This window comes from Anabrus simplex, chromosome 1 (assembly GCF_040414725.1).
Source record: "Anabrus simplex isolate iqAnaSimp1 chromosome 1, ASM4041472v1, whole genome shotgun sequence".
Lineage (NCBI taxonomy): Eukaryota > Metazoa > Arthropoda > Insecta > Orthoptera > Tettigoniidae > Anabrus > Anabrus simplex.
In genome coordinates, this window is record NC_090265.1 from 1,687,306,120 (window position 1) to 1,687,326,611 (window position 20,492).

Consider the following 20,492-nt stretch of genomic DNA (forward strand, 5'->3'; position numbering starts at 1 on the left):
GTCACGCTGCCTCATACCCTGGCTGCCCCTACATCAAGCAGGCAGTTAAAGCGCACTACAGGCACTCCAGACACCTACACACTACCAAACCACCACCTCCCCCTAACTTACCTTCCTCCTACCATAGTACCATCCCTGCCTCCTACCATGGTACCATCCCCCAGCCCAGTCATGAAACCAACCACCTTCTCCGCCTACTAATCAGTCTACTTTCCCCCCAAGCTCATCCAGTACTCCCCTCCATGCCAAGTAGACAGCTAATTGTTTATTAGCCAAGTCACACTCCCCACCAAGTCCCGTGGTTATTCCCTGCCAAGCAGCCCCTACCAGTCACCCCCCCTGATCAGTCGTACACTCACTTCCTCACCTTCTTCTTCTAGCACTATGTCATTGATAGTTAAGCAACATTGGGCGTGGCGTCCACCTGGATGGGTGACCCACGTCACATCTGCTTACTACCTCATCTCAACGCACGAGCAAACCACCACCAGAAATGCATTCAGAATCCCTGGCACAAACCCAGGGCCTCCTACGTGCGTCGCCCCTCTACGGGGCGCAGGTCATATTCTGACCAGCTAAGACTCGTGAAACAGGACTCCCCTTCCACATACCATCATTCTGTCCATCATATCTGTGAAGGAGATAGCACCCAAGACCTAATCGGTCGGAGGGCTACAATCCTCATCAGAACCTAATCTTGGTTTCTGCGTGAGACTTGGGGCATGGTGGCCACATTCCATGCGAGTGGCCGAGTCAACACGAACGCTGGTGCGGCCGTGGTGGACCTATCCCATGGCCTCCTAATAGCCCTGACCTAACCCCTCCAGACTTTTTGTATGGGGCTACGTCACGTCGACATTGTACGCACGAAGACCACAGAATCTGACTGGCTTACGGAGGGAGATTACAGCGGCCTTTCAGCAAATCACTCCAGAAATGCTGCATGCCACGTGGCGCAATATGGATTCGAGGTATCGTTTGTGCCGCACGCGCGATGGTTGACATGTTGAGTGCTAATGTGCTGTGACACAAACTCCAGACTCTCCTTAACATGTATGTACCGTTAACAAGCAATCAATGTGCATAGTTTCTTGTGTATATCGTCTTAATTTTCTGACATCCCAAACGGATGACCCTGTACTTCTTACAAACTTTATTAACCTAATGATTCATCCAATAATTGAAGAAGACACCATTTTCGTTTTGGACAATTTTTAGTTTGGACAATTTTTAGTTAAATGTAGATTTTTTTATTTTATTCATGTCACAAATTTTGGTTTTATTCAATGTACACATTTTAAATCCATGTACACAGCATATAAAGAAAAACCTTTTTACAAAATGCTTTTTACAATAAGATCATTTTGTATAGTATTAAGTTCAAATGTTTAACTTAAACAATGCCTTGGACTGGACCTTAAGGTTGTCAATAGCCTGAAGATGCCCAAAAAGGGCAAAATATGTACCTAAAACGTGTATGTAATTCATGTAGAATTTAATCACTATAAACTATGAATTGTATTGAATAGGTGGATACAGTAAATGTTATTCTTGAAAGAATTTTACTTACCGGTATTGTTATCTTCAATACGGAACAGATACCGGTATGAGATTTGTTACTTGTAACTATTAGAGCATTCAAGGGCTATGGTGTCTTTTAGTTTCATGCCCTTCGTGACTCTTGTCTTTCTCTGGCCGATACCTTCATTTTTTTGAAGTGTCGGATCCCTTTCTTTTTCTCTCTGAACGGATGGTTGCCAAGTAGTACTTCCTCTTAAAACTATAATTACCGAGCTCGATAGCTGCAGTCGTTTAAGTGCGGCCAGTATCCAGTATTCGGGAGATAGTGGGTTCGAACCCCACTGTCGACAGCCCTGAACATGGATTTCCGTGGTTTCTCATTTTATCACCAGACAAATGCTGGGGCTATACCTTAATTAAGACCACGGCCACTTCCTTCCTATTCCTAAGCCTTTCCTATCCCATCTAGAAGATGGAGCCTAGTGCTCTTGTAAAGGCAGCGGTCTTGTCCCTAGCCGAACCTAAGTTGGCAGCGTTGTATAGCCATGTGCAGCGCGATGTGACGTGCTCCGCGCTGCGCCATGTTCCATCTGTAACCTATATTTTAGGGAAGGCGTAACGGAAGCATAACCGAGAAGTGTATTTTTGTAACTGACATGTACCGGTAATCTTCTTATTACAAAAAACGCAATTAGTCTACAAATTAAGTGTACTTTAGTGATGGTAATATTCAGTGTTGGGATTCGTTTAGTATTTGGAACAATAAATAGAAAAGCATACGACCCTTGACCTGCATCTGATCTGTCAAACTTACGTATGCGAACGTACAGGTAAGTTGACATAAACTCATATGTTTCGTTATAAACTTTCTGGTTACCTATATTTACACCATGGAAACGCCAACAGTAAAAAAATTAAATCATTTATCTATTTCCCCTATTCTTTTCAAGTAATTACTCTTGAAGTGGGCGTTTAGTGGAAGTTTCAAAACATTCCAATACGTTGATAATTCCTCACTGTTGACACTTTTTAATTATGACTGAATGATAACGACTTCATTACTGACCTCGTTCTGGCACTTTCGACCTATTTTAATCGTTTATCTTCAGAAACTTGCCCCGGTACACAATCTAGGCGCTCTGTGCCATACATAATTTTTGACGTCTGGTAGCATTCTTAGCGACATAGCGTCCACTACCTGAATTAACTCGGCCTTTGTATCCGTCCAGACGGTCCAGTCCGTTTCCGCCTTGCTGGTAGATTCTCTGGTTGGCAGGAACGAAATTGGTCCGACGGAAATATATACCGGTACATACTGGTGTGGATTTACTGTATATAGCATATACATATGATATTATATCTTGATACTTGTTTAACAATGATCTTCTTCCTGGCCTTTTTCACAATTTCTCTAAGTTGGCACTTCGTGTGGATTTGACCCAGTTTTACGACTGCATACCCCTCCTGACTCCAGCCCTTTGTAGAGGTAGATATTCACTGTTGCATGTTTCTGGAATGGTTGGTAGATGGTGTGTTGAAATTTTATACCCACGCTGTTAAAGTCCCCGGCCCGGCCAGAAATCGAACACGAGTCCCTATGAACTGAAGGCCTCTACGCTAACAATTCAGCCGAATATATTGATACGCGAAATAATGAACAAAAGACAAATAAGTGCAGTAGCCTACGGCAGAAACCTCAGTTCTGAGGTGTGTGAACGAACCCTATAATTGGACTTGGTACATACCGTAACTCAAACGGCATTTCGAAATTGTGATATTATTCTTTCTTTTTGTGGCAATTTCATAATAAGTTAGTTTCCCATTTTCACACCAGGTTAATGCTGGGGCTGCACCCTAATTAAGACTACAGTCGCTTTCTTCCCACAGCCCTTTCCTATCCCATCGTCGCCACAAGACTCAAGCGAAAATGGAAATTGCAACATCACGGAGTGTGGCTACAATACAGCATCAATCAATCAAGCAATCAATCAATCAATCAATCAATCAATGTCATCAATGATCTGCATTTAGGGCTATCGCCCAGGTGCCAGATTCCCAATCAATTATGTACCTAGCTTTTTCTTAAACGTTTTCAAATAACTTAAAGAATTAATCGAATATTTTCCTTGATTAATGTATCTCTCATATAGAAGATGATTTCCGGAAAATACAAACATTATTTACAATTTGTAACAACTCGAGTAGAGAAGAAACAACAATACCGTACTAACGTATTCACGCCAGATAGCTATAGCATATCGCCAACAGGGGTCACTGGTCAACACCAAGGAATATTATAAGCAAGAAATGTACCATATTATTAAAAAAATAAAACAAAACGAATTAAAAAATGGGTGACACACCTGCCGAAAAATGGTACAAAACAATGACAAGGCCATAGAGTGCGAAAATTGCAAAAGTTCGTTACATTTTGATTGTAGCAGTCCCACAGGACGAGAATTCGATATGATCAAGATAAAAAATTGCATATTGATGTGGTTATGCCAAAAATTTAAACCAAAAATTCTAATGAGATCGGAAATAGAAATGAAACTAATGGAAATACTGAAAAACACAGCACAATTTACTGAAAAGATCGAATCAACAATAAAAGAAGGACTGAAGCAACACTTGAATACATCAACAGTAAACAAATCACGACCTCTCTCACCAAATCAATCAACCAATCAGTCACTTCTGATCTGCATTTAGGGCAGTCGCCCAGGTGGCAGATTCCCTATGTTGTTTTCCTAGCATTTTCTTAAATGATTGCAAAGAAATTGGAAATTTCTTGAACCTCTCTCTTGGTAAGTTATTCCAATCCCTAATTCCCCTCCCTGAAAACGAATTTTTGCCCCAGTTTGTCCTCTTGAATCCCAACTTTATCTCCATATTGTGATCTTTCCTGCTCTTTAAGAGGCCACTCAAACTTATTCGTTTACTAATGTCATTCCACGCCATCTCTCCGCTGACAGCTCGGAACATACCACGTAGTCGAGCAGCTCGTCTCCTTTCCCCCAAGTCTTCCCAGCCCAAATTTTGCAACATTTTTGTAACGCTATTCTTCTGTCGAAAATATCCAGAACAAATCGAGCTGCTTTTCTTTGGATTTTTCTAGTTCTTGAATCAAGTAATCCTGGTGAGGGTCCCATACACTGGAACCATACTCTAGTTCGGTTCTTATCAGAGACTTATATGTCCTCTCCTTTACATCCTTACTACAAGCCAATTGAACACGGAAACAAAGGGACACACATCGCTTCTCTAGCCAAGATCCACACAGCATTATCTTTGAAGTGGACTAATAACTAATTCCACGCAACGCCTTTTTTTTTTTTTTTTTTTTTGCTCGGTCGGGTGCCTCTACAACTTTACCATTGCACCCAGCCGACCTCAATAACGCTAAACGGCTTGACACCAAGTTGGAAGTCGGCCTTCCCATCGTGCCAAACTGCCTTATCCACGAGGTTGAACTCGACTATTCTGAACACGATCTACTCCACTTCTTCCGCATTAACTGCATCCCAGTTACAAATGTATCTCGGATCCGGGAGAACTTTGTCCCAACAAGTCGGGTCCTTGTACAACTACCCACAGAAGACGCCGCACAGCAATTGATCCAGGACGGTGTGTACATCTCCACCTTCGGGAATCGAGTGGAACCTTGTCCGCCGTACTTCGCCGATGCTTTTGAGACGCCTGCAACAACATTGTCACCTCCATCGGTACCAACTCCACAGACTTCGTCCTCATCCTATACGGTACCACCACCACCACCACTACTACTACCATAACCACCACAACAATCACCTCTGCTTACACCTCCTCCAATGTTCCTATAACCACGACCGTTATGTGCCATTCTTCCTCCCTTCTGCCGTCTTCTATCCCCATCCGTCCCACCCCTGATCAACCTAGTTCTCCGCATACAACTGTCCAATTACCCGCCGATGACACCGCCACTTCTCCTCCTGCAAATACGGAACGTCTACCATCGTCGCCACCACCGCCCTACTGCACCTGCGTCGTCCGTGGTGTGGACCCACTAATACCAACAGAAGACATCGCCAGTGGCAGGATTGCCCGTTCGAAGGGCTACCCGGATTCACAACGCATCTGGACCCGCATACTTAGTGAGACTACACCTTCAGACTCCCGACGCTGCCCAACATCTTATCGCCAATGGTACACATCTTCACGGCCACCACCATCAGGTCGAACCGTCACGCTCTCCTCTCCGACTTTTGAACCGCCCTAACACATCCCGCCACCGTCTCCGGTCAGCTCATCCATTCCATCCACCTAGTCCACATAACCGTTCTTACCCTCCCCACCTAGCTTTTTTCCCCCAACATCGCCCACAACCGATCTTCTCTGTCTCTTACTCACTTCCCTAGTCAATATCTCTTCCTTATTTCACATTCTCGCCCTCCAACTTACCCCTAGCACCCTCGCATTCTAACCCTTCATTTCCCCATTAGTACTCTCCTTTCACTCCTTGAACACATCTCCGGTATTTACATATCCGCGCACACCTCCTCATTCCTTACTTCAAATTACCCCCCTCCTCACACTATCGCTCCTTCCCCAACCAGTCGAAACTCCTGGCCAGGGTGAAGGCGTAACCTTCAAGGTGGCCCGCCCCTCCCCTTCAGGGAGAGGAATGAAAACATAGGGAGAAAAGGGGACACGAAAGCAAGATCAAAAGTTTACTTTTTGGATGGCTGAGGCTGTGATACAATGTTAACACGTTCTGATGCTTCTGTACGTACCCTCGAAAACTTTAGTATCTCGTGGCCAGAAATTACAGCCCTCAGAACCGCCCAGTGCCTTGCTTACACATTATCTCTCATTGGTCGCATCCATTAGACACGTAACACATGTGGACGCAGGTCAGCAGCTGTACTCACCCCCAGCTGCCATACGTTGCTGAACCCTGCGCGGTATGAAGTAAATAAGGCGAAAGTACAGCCCAGGATTCCTGCACCGCGAGAAGTAGTTCGTCCACCTTTCAGGGTGGCTGAGGGAGTTGTGCGTCATGTCCCACACAACAATATTATGTTCAGTAGGGCTTAGGCCCTGGGATTGCTTCCATTTACTCTTGTCAGGCTCGTGACTTTCATATACTAGCTCTCTTGGTCAACTCTCATTCTCTTCCGGTCCTGGCAGTATTAGGTTTGAGAGACCTAGGGAGTTTTTCATTTTCACGCCCTTCATGGCTCTTCCCTTTCTTCTGCCGATTTCTTCATCCTTTGATTCTTCCATTTTCTTCCTGATTAATGTTCAGACAGGACGGTTGCCCAGTTGTACTTTCCATTAAAGCAATGCTCGCCACCACCACTAGGCACTGGGACCTGCTGGATCACTGTGAAAGTGTAAGCCTTGGAGGGCTTCCATGGAGATGCCTGCTGTGTGTGGGCGGACGGACTTCGTTCTGCTGAAACATATAATTTGCAGAGTAGGGTCACCAGATGTTCTATGCAGAAAAGGGGACATGGTGCCCCAAAATGTAGAAAATTCAAGAAAAATGTACGATATTAATTAAAAGTTCTAAACACTCATATATATAGATTTCGTATGATATTGACTTTCATGTTACATGTATTGCATTTTATTTAACATACCCAGGGAAAGTCGTCTTAAGTTGGAAAAATGATAATTCGTTCTAATGGAAAACAAGTGATTTAGTGGGTATAACCATATCCGTCTGTATTTTTCTGATAAGCTTATATTCTTAAAATATAATATACTTATAGGGAATTTTATGGTCGAATTTCTAAATACAAGATTGCTTTGAAAACAAGTCGCCAAAATTTGGTAGTTAATTTCCTCTTCATTTTTATTTTTCCAAGTTGCTCTACGTCGCACCGACACAAATAGGTCTTATGGCGACGGAGGGATAGTAAAGGGATAGGGGAGTGGGAAGGAAGCGACCGTGGTCTTAATTAAGGTACAGCCCCAGTATTTGCTGGTGTGAAAATGGGAAACCACGGAAAACCATCTTCAGGGCTACCGACAGTGGGGTTCGAACCTACGATCTCCCGAATGCAAGCTGACAGCTGTGTGCCCCTGACTTTTCGGCCAGCTCGCTCAGTGCAGTTAAAATTACCATTATCGCATATGGAGGACATGTTCGAATTAGTGAAAATTTCTCCCGAACGCCGGGCGGAAGGCTACTATGTAATACATGTCGGGGTAAAGGAGCCCGTCTGGCCACCCTGTCTCAGAGGAACAACCACTGGATTGACAACTCTGTTTACATAGGCTGATGACACACGGAGCGGTTTTCGCCGAGTCGGCGCATGTTTCTATTGTATCTGATGGGATGAAACAGACAGAGCGGTGCTCGCCGACAGGCGGCAGATTTGCCGACTCGGCCTGTCGTGTAGCTGGCGGTGCAGCGAGCGTTTTGAAGACTTTGTGCGCGCTCTAGCGCCATAGATTTAATACATTCAGCTGAATCACGGCCGACTTGATGCTTCGCTCTAGTCGGGCGTGGCTGAATTTACGCGGCGATTGCATCATTGGTAGGTATTCTTGTATTAGATATCATGAAGTATCTTTGAAATTTAATAATATACACGTAAAAGGACATATAGAGTAAGTAGACTTTTGGAATAAGAACAATCCTTTATTTTTCGGTAATTTTAGCTAGCTTCCTCACCTAACGTCACTCTCACTAATGTGTTTTGTCCACTGCCTGCTCGATACGCACCAGATGACTGCTTATAAGCAGTCATTTTAGATGCAGTTCGAGCAGGCAGTGGTTTCGTCACAGTCGGCAAAAACCGCTCTGTGTATCAATCACAGGCGGCGGCCGACGCGGCTGCCGACTCGGCAAAAACCGCTCCGTGTGTCATCAGCCATACTTTCAGTAGTCATTCCACCCTTAACAATCACCGGCGATTTCAAATGAAACCTAATAGCGTCTCAGACTGTAATCCTTGGTGTTGGCCCCGTGTGACAATAATATCGGCGTGGCCCCTCTCTTCAGCACCCTATCGGATACGATTGAGACGTTCGTTGAGGCCAAGACAAAAACACGATTTATCACTGAAGACTACACTCAGACCGTTCCCGACACGTCGATGTTGTATGTCAGTGGATCGCTTGCTGCAGGAACTCGGATTCTTGTGTAGGTGCACGCAAACATCAAAATTAATGTTACCAACAGCAGCGCTCCTCTCTCCTCCAAGGTGCATTAGAGCAGACCCCCAACCACTGGTCTTTTCGATGAAGTGGTCCACTGTACTAAATAAGTGGGTGTCACACTGGACAGAGAATTGACATTTAAAGAAGCTTTATCTGACCCTGTAATAATTAATAGGGAAATTCCTCAAGGCAATATTATAGGACCTTTGTATATTCTTATACATATAAATGATATGAGCAAAGAAGCGGAAACAGAGATAAGGCTTTTTGCGGATGATGTTATCCTGTACGAGGTGTAGAGTAATAAGTTACAAGATTAGAGAAACTGCAAAATAATGTTGTGAGACGGACAGTAGGCAGTGGTATGATGATAAAAAGGGTTAAAATTCAGGTTGAGAGTTTTACCAATAGGAAAAGTCCTCTCAGTTTTAATTATTGCGTTGATGGGGTGAAGGTTCATTTTGGGAATCATTGTAAGTACCTAGATGTCATATAAGGAAAGATCTTCAATGGGGTGATGACATGAATGGGATTGTAAATAAAGTACTATGAGGGTATTTAGGAGTTGTAGTTAGGATGTAAAGGACAGGGCATATAAGTCCCTGGTAAGACTCCAACTAGAGGTATGGTTCCAGTGTATGGGACCCTCATCAGGATTACTGATTCAAGAACTGGAAAAAATCCGAAGAAAAACAGCTCAATTTGTTCTGGGTGACATCCGACAAAAGAGTAGTGTTACAAAAATGTTGCAAATTTTGGGCTGGGACGACTTGGGGGAAGGGAAACGAGGTGCTCGACTAAGTGGTATGTTCCGAGATGTCAGTGGAGAGATGGCTTGGAATGACATTATTAGACCAATAATTTCGAGTGGTGTCTTAAAAGTAGGAAAGATCACAATATGAAGATAAAGTTGGAATTCAAGAGGACAAATTGAGGCTAATATTCGTTTATAGAAAGCGGAGTTAGCGATTGAAATAACTTACCAAGGAAGATGTTCAAGGAATTTCCAGTTTCACAGCAATCATTTGAGAAAAGGTTAGGAAAATAATAGACAGGAAATCTGCCACCTGGGCGACTGCCCTAAATGCAGATCAGGATTGATTGATTGATTGATTGATTGATTGATTGATTGATTGATTGATTGATTGATTGATTGATTGATTGATTGATTGATTGATTGATTGATTGATTGATTGATTGATTGATTGATTGATTGATTGATTGATTGATTGATTGATTGATTGATTGATTTAAGATATTGGCACTCGAATTATGTAATGATCCTCCTGCACTGTTCTCCGTCGGGTTGGTCTTGTCCCATGTCTCCGAGCAAGTATCCCTTCATTTGGTCCCTACAGCCATGGACATCGTACTGTAGATACATTTATGCCAACATGTGAAGCTACAGACCGCACAAATTGCCCACTCTAGCGCAGACCAATCATTCGGGGCCTCTCAACTGGTAACATTTGTTGATAGGACATATGACTGTGCCCCGTGTAGAAACACAAAAATCATACTCCCCTACCAACAGGCGACAGGTCGTAGATACAAAATTTCCTTCTAATGCTGATTAGCGTACTCATGACTGCCATCTTTATTCTTACTTACTGCAACCAAATACAATACAAAAGCATAAATACAAGCGATATGGCAGTTCCCAGTAGCTCCGCTAGATAGCAGGAGCTCATACTTGAAATACTAAACTATGTACAAGGAGATTGCATATCCAAATCACATAACGCCGTTAGAGTGTGTACGAGTCCTTTCCTATGAATCTCCAACAATGTCCTTGGACTAACAGGTGGGATGAGCTCGCTCCATGGCTTGACGCACATCTGACACCCTTGTTGGACAGCAAGTGACAAACAAAACTGCAGCTGTGCGAAGCAATATAGACAGTTCTCTGCTACCGATCATAACACACTAGCACACTGTTTGTAAATTATGTTAACGCTGTTAAGGTCTGCAGTAGCCTGAACGGTGAAACAAAGTTTCCTCTAGCATTTGCTCAAGAACATCATTCACTTTGAGGTGTTGAATGTTCCCGGCTGAACGGTAAGAGCCATAGTAAAAACCGGGTTAAGACTTCCCATTTCGTGCACTGCGTGGCACATTTATTTGCAGAGAATATTGATGTATCCACAAATACGCACACAAAATGCTGTCAGTTATATACGCTTATGTATTTTCAACTTACATCACATTATACGCACACAACCTAATCAACTGCCATCATAAACAAAACTGGGAAAAACTGCCTTCAAACAAATAAGGAAAACTGTGAAGAACAATGTGGCCTTAAAGTGCATATTTGCTGCGCATGGTGTCAAAAATAATTGTTTTTATCATCCGATGAACGCAACTTATTTACGTTTCACATTCGATCCCTAACAATAAAGACACATTGGTGCGTGGTACTTGCCATTTCGTTCTATCTCTTTCCAGCACAACTGCAATCCCACTTCGCTGTGCCAGCCAGCAAGATGCAAGGGTTGTCCAGTAGCTACGTTGTCACAGGGATTTTCAAGATTTCGACACCTGCTAGCTCGAAATGGCAGCTAAACTTTTGTACACCACTATGTTATGGTCTCCTCATCCTCTCGGCGAAATTGCGTTGACGGTTTCGATACGAAAGTATCGATAGTTCTTTTGTTAACTGACGTGTAGTCTGTGAGGTACAGTGACGTGAAGTGTTCGCTGAGAAACGTGCGTACGAATAGGGTAGAATTGGTGTAATAGACTGATATGACTTGAAAACAATATTCCTTAGTATTATTATTACTTGTGAGATATTGCTATGAAGTATTTACATCCATTTAGTATTAGTATTATTATTTACGGACGATCATATTATTTGTGAGGTTATGTAATGAAACATGCGCTGCATATACATTAATATGTTTTTAGTTAATGTAAGAATCCGTAATTAACAGTATATACATTATAATTGCCTGTATATATGATGTACGAGTATAGTCCACCACAATATTGTGCACCACATCGTAATATCTAGAATGTATGACGAGAACTATGCAGAACTTTCCTTACATTGTAACTATGCTATCTGACACTCTAGACATCACGAGAAGATATGTTGTGACATATCCTTCTAGAGGCCTGGCCAGGCGCATACAGTATATAAGAAGGCAGTCTTGATGGTGGAATTGCGTTATTGTTTAGGTGGAGTTGTTTTTGTGAGCTCGTGGTGTGATTCTGACGACATGTTACTGTAACAGTCAAATATTTTTCAAGATGGCAGTCGCATTCTTCTTATTCTCCGTAGTCATATCTGGGAAATTGGTTGCGAACCACAAATATTTAATCAGGTCCTTGAACCCCGGGGAAGAAAATTGAAAATGAAAGAAGGTTTGCAATTTGAATAAGCTATTCCTCTGATAAACATCAAACTGAAAGTCTTCACAAGCCGGCACAATTTCTGTTAAACGGCGACACAAAACCTTCTATTGCGGGAAGAAAATCTTATCCAAGGGCTGTGATTTCCCTGTAGTGCGGGAGGAATCTGGACAATTTCTATACTGTTGCCTGGAGGAATGTCTTCAAGGCAGAATTTATCACTATAAAAAGTCCAGGAATCTAACAGTACCAAACGCTTCTCTTCCGCAAATAGGAAAAAGGTTTATTTATACTACTAGCAGATGTACCCGTGCTTCGCTACGTTATTCTACATTGTATTCGAATACGGAAGTAAATACTGTACATGCAGTAAATAAGATTGTTGTAAAATTGCATGTCTTTTAGCGTTACCCGAGAAACAGCATGGGGAGGTCCCCATACGTTGTTTCCAATGTAAAGTGTTTGTTACGGATTTGTAATGATAATGGCAGGCTCACTTGCCTACTGCAATTCCAACCGAGTTGGGAAGTTTACATTATAATTGCAGGATCATTGCCTACTGCGCGGTCACAGTCGACTTCCAGACAGATTACAGTTAAGGACTTTTTATTATAATGGCAGCCAACTTCCCTACTACCAGTCTAAATTAAGTTGTGCAGCTATCATTTTAATGACAGGACCCCTTTCCTACTGCCAGTCACACCAAGTTGGTGAGTTTCCATCAAAATAGCAGGCCACTATGCCTAATTCCAGTCAGATTTTATATGAGTACATTTGTTTATAATGGCGGGCACCCTTGCCTACAGCTGAACACAATCGGGTAGGAGAGTTTTAAACAAAACTGTATGGTCCCTTGCCATCTGCAAGTCAAATCGAGAAGTGAATTATTCATTACAAAGGTAGGCCTTCCTTACTGATGTCAGTTACACAGGAGTTGGAGAAGGACCCCATTCCTACTGCCAGTCAAAGTCGGCGTGGGGAGTACTGATTACAATAGCAGACACACCCTTCCTCGATCGCTACAAATCGACATAAATGAAAATATATAGATCGACATACGAAAGTATATGGATGTTTACATTATTGCAGACCTTCATTTACAGATTAATTGCTGCTATAGGGTACGTCATATCGACAAAAGTATTGTACCATAAGACGCCGGATTTAGCGGCCTAAATTGCTGGTCCTATAATATATCATCTGTTCATGGGTCAGATTGAGTTAGAAACGTTGAACAGGGTAACATTTTTGTAAGATTATCTAACAATGCATTACATTTCGGATAATTATGTGACAGTTACGTACATAGCATTTGGCTCACGTACTGCTACTGGTTGGGCCAATTTTTGTTTAGAGTTTGATGATTCTATCTTTCCTATAAGTGATTAAAAGTATGAATTATGCATGTGAAAAGTCCAAATTTACTTAACGCCGAGAAATAGAGAAAAATCAAACTTAAAAGGGATACAGATACGATAAAGTCATAAGACCAAGGTTGTAGATCACTCCAGATTGCACGGAGACTTGCCATCTGTTATGTGATAGGACTTCCCGAAGGTCTGCACCATCATTAAAATTGCCTCCATATTTCGATATTCTTCGGGGATAAAAAGTGAAAATTTTAAGATCTTGGAAGTTTTTCGACCGTTACAGGCTAAAACGTATAATTTTGCGACGAAGTTTACAGAAAATCAATAGTATAAGAGAAATGGAGGAAAACCATTCCTATAAACCTCCCGTCTATTCAAAAATTTTAAAATGAAAAACCGTATCGGAACCTTCCTCGGGATGAGTATAATATAAATATGAAGTTTGGTTGAGATCTATCCAGCCGTTTCGCCGTGATGGTGGAACAGACAAACAGACACGAAAAATAAAAACCACCGATTCGGTTTTGAATTGACCTCAAACGGATAAATATCTGAAAAATTTGCAAAACAAACGAAATTACAGACAGCGGCCCCCCTACAACTTTATTTATATAGATTTAATTTCCTTTTCTCCATTTTTACTGATTTTGTGTCTGTTACAAATATATTTTTGGTATGAAACATTTCCTTAGAAACTCTCGGTTCCAGCTGCCTCCTTTAGTACAATGAATAATTTCGGGAAAAGAGTACCGGGCATACTAATTGTAGACATAATAAATTGTGTATGAATGGGTGAGTGCACTAGGTGACTGAGCAACTGTTTCTGCATGTTTCTCGCTAACAAACCATTGAGCCCTTTTCGCTTTCATTTTGCGTACGAAACCACTCTGTCCTAAAACGCTCTGTAGTTACTTCTAGGAATTTCTTTGCGATTTGATCGCTTTCCTCTTCTTTTCACAGGTACGCACGGGATACAAATTTCGTGATTCTTCTACTTTTTGTTCAGTACTTTTTCTCGAAACGATTCAGCTAATTAATAGATGCTCTGAATTTAGTTTGTCCCATTGGAATCTCTTTTGAAATTTCCAGGGCCCACAGTCGCAGATCTTCATCACAAACATTCCGCTTCAGTCTTCTTGCTTCTGCAAAGCGAGAAAATAATTTTGTATGCATCAGTCTCCTGTGTTCAATCGGGACTTACTGATGTAGATAATAATTGGTTCTTTCACCTGTACAGTTGTCGCACTGACGACACCTTACAACTTTTGCGAACAATGGTTAATGAAAGCTGCTTCTTACTGTGATTTTACAGCTTTCCTCTTGTACGAAAGGTCTACAGTGTGTTTCACTTTCTTTTGTGGACTGGAAACATAGCGTGAACTGTTAGATATGTTAGGTGACTGTGGTGTCTCTTCACAGGACTGACGGGAATCAGACTTGGGGCTCAAACTCGGAACCGTAACACCTTTCATATCTGGAAATGGTGTGCTGCCTTCTCTTTCAGGTAATGCGGATGAGGTGTCACTAATTCAACTATCACTATTTCTCTCTAGACACGACTCCAAGACAAGCCTGGCACCCATGGAATGATTTTCAATTAGTTCGATCATATGTCGACCCGTCTCCCTTTCTTCCGAAGTTATTTCGCAGGAAGAGGAGAAACCTTTTTCACTGACTTAACGTAGTGCATTAGCCGGATTTGTTACTGCTCTCTCAAAGGAACATGGGTTAACTGCCTGGCATAGAAATCTCAAGGTAACGCGCTCGCTTCAGCTAGTCACCAGGGCTGCCGAGCTATTTGCTAACACGTACAATCCTATTAGACATTTCTGTGTGGATTTTAGGACCTTACAGCTCGAAATGGCAGCTAAAATTTCGCACATTGCTGTTCTATTATCTGCTCATCCTCTCTGCGAAATTTCATTGTCGGTTTCCATATACATTATCGATAGTTCCTCCGTAAGTTCTACTGGGCTTCGCATGCAGGAAATTTTCGTCCGTGGCTCATCAGGTGATGAGGGCCGTATGAGCAATCCGACTGGTCAAAAACCGGTATCGTTTCCGTATCTAGCTAACACTATTACAAATATCCAATATCCACACCTACGACGTACTGCAAGTTCCATTTTCCCCTGGTGTATACTAAAATCTCATTATAAACACACGGAGCTTCATAAACTTTATCAATAACACTGAGAAGGGTGGGGATGAATGCCCGCAGTTCGTAAATATGATTTTTTTTAAGATTTAGCTAACGGTTTGTCCATAGGAGAATTTTGTTTGTGAGGAAGGCTTGTACCTTCCGCCTACCGTACTCCAGGCAGTATGCATGTTTAAGCGCAACGTGTAAGAAGCAATTCTAAGTAATCGCTTAACTGCGGCTTAGGGCGTATTTGCCTGTTTAATGTGTAAGAAGCTATTCTAAGTACATCGCTTCAATGCGGCTCCACGAAATATTCTGTATGTATAATGTGTAAGAAGTAGTTCTAAGTACATCACTGTGCTTCAGCTGTACACACCATTTCACTGCAACTTCGGGCTATATGTATGCGTAATGTGCAAAAAGCAATTTTATGTAGATAACTGCACTGCGATTTCAAGAAGTATGTTTGCGTAAGTTGTATGAAAACGTTCTACGTACAAGAAGCGAACGTTTTCACATTGGAAAATATGGTAATGTTTATCTCAAAACGCGAAGCTCTTCATCATCAAATACTACCTGATCTACAAACTTCAAACATGTTTTAATTTTTTTCATCTGACATTATTTTGACGCCATATGTATTCAGGGCCTTACTGCTAATCAGCACATATATATTTGTACTTATCTCTCAAACACATTGCATAAATGTATCCGTGGAATAACAAGTGGCGTCGGTATTGTATCAGCAATGTTCGATAGCTGTATCCCCGATGTGCAGCTATACGCTGCCCGTCGGACGAAAAATAAACACCTGTTTCAAATTGTTTGATTTACATATAATTACATACCAGAGTGGCACAGAGGCAGCGCAGATCGATTACATCCTCGTCAGGCATTGAGACCTAAAATACGTGTTAGACACAAAATTGTGTCATTTGAAACTGTCGTGACGCAACTTCAAGCGGTCATCTACAAGTTTCATATCAAACTGCCGAATTCCGAACACGCTTTTCGAACAGGACCAGCGATAATCGAATGGTAGTGCTTCAAGGAGAAGGAGGCCGATGTCATTGCACGAATAACATTGCTGCCGATTACTACAGTCGAAGAAAGCTGGATCAAATTGAAAGAAACTGTTCATTATACTGCACGCACTGTACTTGAGCAACAAAGCCAAATCGGCGAATACTTGACAAGGATTTTAGACTTTACCATGAGTTTCTTGCCGACAAGACACCGTTTCATCTGAATGCCTACAAGGTAGCCCCTAGCGATGCACAGAAGATCATAGCTACAACAAAAACTGCACATTTTTCAGAACTTTACGCAAAACGTGACACGTGTGAAGACAAACTGGAAATATTTCGATTCACCAAATAGCGACATCGCAAAATCGCTTTTCTGTTGGAATCAACGATGAAATGGAACACTAATTGGTTGATCGGATTAAGGCAAGGGAGCTACCTCGAGAAGATCTCTGAATTTCCCCATTTACCAAAACCAATAACTCCTGTTTTGGAAGGACATTTCAAAAGAGGTCAAGGTTTCTTTGAAAGTAGTGAAGCCGGAGATTGCCATTGTCCCGGATGATCTTCAGCAAAGCTCTGGTACTCTCAGCAGTAGTATGAAGCAAAATGGTTAGCACGACTCTTCAAGCAGATCATCGAAGAGGGTTGAACACCCAGCGATTGAGAACGGAGCATTTAAAAGAAGGAATGCTCCGCTGAATGTGCTAATTACCGCCCGATCCGACTTTTGATCTATGTAATGAAGGTTTTTGAGCGTGTTCTTGATGAAAGGATTCGCGAAATCGTCGAGCTTTCCGGAAGCCAAGCTGGATTTGTGAGGAATTATGACTCAACTGATGCAATCCATGGTGCACGGTTCTTGATTGGAATCATTGTGAGAACAAAAAGCAGATCTCGTATCTCATTTTCCTGGAATTGGAGACAGCCTTTGATCGCGTACCGTATGACCTCATATGTCTATCACTGCGAGTGTATGTCATAACAGAATGCCTTGTCAGCTGTGTGCTGCTGCTGCTTCATGTAGATCCAAGAAGATACGCCCAGGCCGCCATAGGAGCATCCAATGACCTTCCGATCAATATCGAAGTTCACCAGTGTTCAGTTCTGTCACCACCTCTGTTCATTCTGATGATGGACACTGTAAAAGCAGACCTCCACCGCCCTTTACCGTGGGTGGTTCTCTACGCCGACGATGTCGTGTTAGCTCCTGAGACCCAAGTTGATCTCCAACGCCAAATTCAAGAATGCAGTGATCGGCTGACACAATACGGCTTGCGCCTCAACAAGAAGAAGACTGAATATACGTCGTCAAATCCATAGGCAACCGGAACCATTCAGGTAGACGGTGAGGACTTGCCACGAGAACAAGATTCAAATATCTTGGCTCCACAATCGCTCATGTTGGCCGACTTGTCGAAGAGGTCAATGCAAGGATAACCGCAGGCTGGATGAAATGGTGAACAACGACCTGCTCACTTGCGACCGGAGGATGAAAGAAAATCTCAAATAAAATATCTATTGTACTGTCATATCGCCTGTTGCACTGCATGGTTGCGAATGTTGGCCGAATACGATTGAGGCAGAGTGTCGACTAGGTGTTTTGAGGATGAAGATGCTGAAATGGACATCTGGCGTTACTCTTACTAGATCGCATCTCCAATGAAACCATCAGGGGAAAGGTTTGGCGTTGTACCGATTCAAGATGTGTGAGAGCCGTCTACGAATATTTGGACATGTACTAAGGACAGAACCCAATACTATCGCGAAGAGGGTTTACATGTTACAAGTCGCCGGTAGGAGACCAAAAGGTCGTCAAAAGCAGCGATGGGACGATACTCTTCACAAAGATCTGAAGAGCGTCAGTCTCCATCCTAACATAGCCCAGGACAGAACTAAATAGAGACAACGAATCCATATAGCGGAACCCGCCACCAGGAGGGACAAACGCTGAAGAAGAAGACTATCGTTTGTTGTTTCGCGAAACCAGCTAACCTCACGTTTGTATGGCAAAAGCTCAACATGTTTTAGGAAGGAAGAAGAAGTTGTAAATTGATGCAACATTGAGAGACATCATATGTGTTCCTACCAAATATTATACAGTTACGCATTGTTGACAATGATTACCCTTTTTTGATCGCAACGTAATGTACTCAGGTGTGTATCTTAATCATAGACCGGATTGATAGAATTTGATTTAAACTTGTCCCATTTTGAAACAATATTTCCAGACAATATAGTCCGTGAAGAGGTATAGATCTCTTCCGACAAACACATGTAACTTATATTCCGAACGGTCCGGAAAAATCTAGACGTTTGGTAACGTTAACTGACCAACCACAGCAACAGATGCAGTAGAAACACAGTTTGCAAAACCCGCACAGCCATTGCAGCCTGGTTTGACGTGACAAAAGTGATCAGTTAGCGCGCCAAACTTTTTAAAAGTCCACGTTGATTAGAATAAAGCTACTTGTAATGTTCTCACATCTAGACCAGTAAGAGATCTCCGATGGCTCAAGAAATTCAGCTTGCAACTCAGAGTTGTTCATAAAGATCCGAATGATATGACGTGTGTTGAGTCACCAGTCCATAGACTTGTTTGATGCAGCTCTCCATTACACCCTATTTTGTGCTACCCTTTTCCTTTCTACGTAAGTATGGCATCCTATATCTGCACTAATCTGCTTGTCATATTCATACCTTGGTCTACCCTACCGTTCTTACCACCTACACTTCATTCAAAAACCAACTGAACAAGTCCTGGTTGTCCTAAGATGTGTCCTATCATTCTATCTCATCTTCTCGTCAATTTTAGCTAAATCGATCTCCTCTCACCAATTCGATTCAGTATCTCTTCATTCGTGATTCAATCTATCCATCTCACCTTCAGCATTCTTCTGTAACACCACATTTCCAAAGCTTCTATTCTCTTTCTTTCTGAGCTAGTTATCGTCCATGGTTCACGTCTATACAATGACATGCTCCAGACGAAAGTCTTCAGAAACATCTTTCTAATTCCTTTATCAATGTTTGAAGTGAGCATATTTCTTTTCTTAGGAAGTTTGTGCTAGTCTGCATTTTATGTCCTCCTTACTTCTGCCATCGTTAGTTATTTTACTACCCAAGTAACAATATTCATCTAGTTCCTTTAAGACTGTACTTCCTAATATAATATTTCCTGCATCGCCTGCCTTCGTTCGACTACACCCCATTACTTTTGTTTTGGACTTATTTATTTTCATCTTGTATGCCTTACCCAAGACTTCGTCCATACCATTCAGCAATTTCTCCAGATCTTCTGCAGTCTCAGATAAAGTAACAATATCATCGGCAAATCTTAGGGTTTTGGTTTCCTCTCTTTGGATTGCGATTCGCTTTCCAAATTCTTCTTTGATTTCCTTTACTGCCTGTTCTATATAAACATTGAAAAGGAGGGGGGACAAACTTCAGCCTTGCCTCACTCCTTTCTGAATTACTGCTTCTTTTTCAAAGCCTTCGATTCTTATCACCGCAGACTGATTTTTATACAGATTGTAGATAATACTTCGTTCTCGGTATCTGATCCCAAATCACCTTCAGAATCTTAAATAGCTTGGTCCAACCAACATTATCGAATGTCTTTTCTAGATCTATGAACGTCATGCACGTGGGCTTGTCCTTAATTCGGTCAGGATTCCATCACGTGTTCCTACATTTCTTCTGAAGCCAAATTGATTTTCTCCCAACTCAGCTTCAAATTGTCTTTCCATTCTTCTGTAAATAATACGTGTTGAAACTTTGCAGGCATGAGATACTAAACTAATGGTGCGGAAATTTTCACACTTGTTAGCACCGGCTTTCTTGGGAATAGGTATAACAATATTTTGCCGAAAATCGGATGGCACTTCTCCTGTCTCATACATCATACACACTAAATGGAATAAC

The 20,492-nt window shown here is 42.1% G+C and overlaps 1 protein-coding gene across 2 annotated transcripts in view; it reads left to right on the forward strand.

The window, feature by feature from the left end:
* The first annotated feature begins 2,110 nt into the window (after positions 1–2,110).
* LOC137502418 (gastrula zinc finger protein XlCGF57.1-like) overlaps positions 2,111–20,492 on the forward strand; it is a 61,590-nt gene continuing 43,208 nt past the window's right edge. For both annotated transcript variants that reach the window (XM_068229510.1, XM_068229504.1), the window contains exon 1: positions 2,111–2,351. The gene's annotated coding sequence lies outside the window, so the exon portion shown is untranslated. The remainder of the gene's footprint in view (positions 2,352–20,492) is intronic.